The 870-nt window shown below is 57.0% G+C and overlaps 1 protein-coding gene across 1 annotated transcript in view; it reads left to right on the forward strand.

Moving 5' to 3' along the window:
* Positions 1-870, forward strand: part of GATA6 (GATA binding protein 6) — a 36,842-nt gene that overhangs the window by 864 nt on the left and 35,108 nt on the right. The window lies entirely within an intron of this gene.

Here is an 870-nt window from a genome sequence, read left to right on the forward strand (position 1 = left end):
TGACATTTCTAAAGAGTATTTGGGGGGTTTCGAGAATTAAAAAAAAATAAACAAAACAACGATCTCCTCCCCTCGAGAAACCACCGTCAGGACTCCGGGCGATGGCCCGCGTGGGACTGGCGGCCTCTGGGTGGGGGAGACACAGCGCCCGGACGCCGGCGGGAGTGGGGGCGCCGAGGTGACCTTGTGTCCTTGGGCAAAAGCGTCCCGAGGACAGGAAGAAATATAGTATAAGCGAGAAGGCCCCATAAATCTGGTTTTAAAAACACTCTAAATTTAAAAATATGTTTTAAGCCAGACGTTGTGTTCTTTTCCCTTCAGAAACGTCGCTGCAGCAGCCAGGAGCTCTGTAAAATGACAGCGCCATGAACTCAAGTTTGCGCGGCGTCCTGGCGTTTGGTGACCAGGGTCCTGGGGTCTCGCAGCTCCCCCGGAAGCAGCGCGCGACTCGGCCCCCCAACACCCTCTCCCGTTCGGCAGAAACGCTCCCGCCCCCTGCCCAATTGGCTGCTGTTTTCTGGCTGAATTCGAATCGCGAGTAGCGGGGTGGTGCGGCTCAAATAAATCAGCCCCGGGGGGTGGGGGTGGGGGGACAGGCCGCGCCCCGGAGCCAGCCCCTCTCCGAGGGTAGGGAGGGCGGCTGGGGAGGGAGGGCTCACTTAGGAGGGGCCACCCCTTGGTCCAAATAATCCGAAGAAAACATGATTTCGTTGCTGATTAGCAAACTCCAAAAGAAGAGACAAGCAGAAGGAAAGAAAAGGAAAAAAGGAAAGGGGGGAGGAGGGGTTAAGAAAGAAACCGCGACGAAAACAGAACTTCTACTAAGAGCCCGCCTGTCCACCTGGAACACTGGGGGGGGGGGGGGGGGGG

The sequence above is a fragment of the Myotis davidii genome, unplaced genomic scaffold, assembly GCF_000327345.1.
Source record: "Myotis davidii unplaced genomic scaffold, ASM32734v1 scaffold96, whole genome shotgun sequence".
NCBI lineage: Eukaryota > Metazoa > Chordata > Mammalia > Chiroptera > Vespertilionidae > Myotis > Myotis davidii.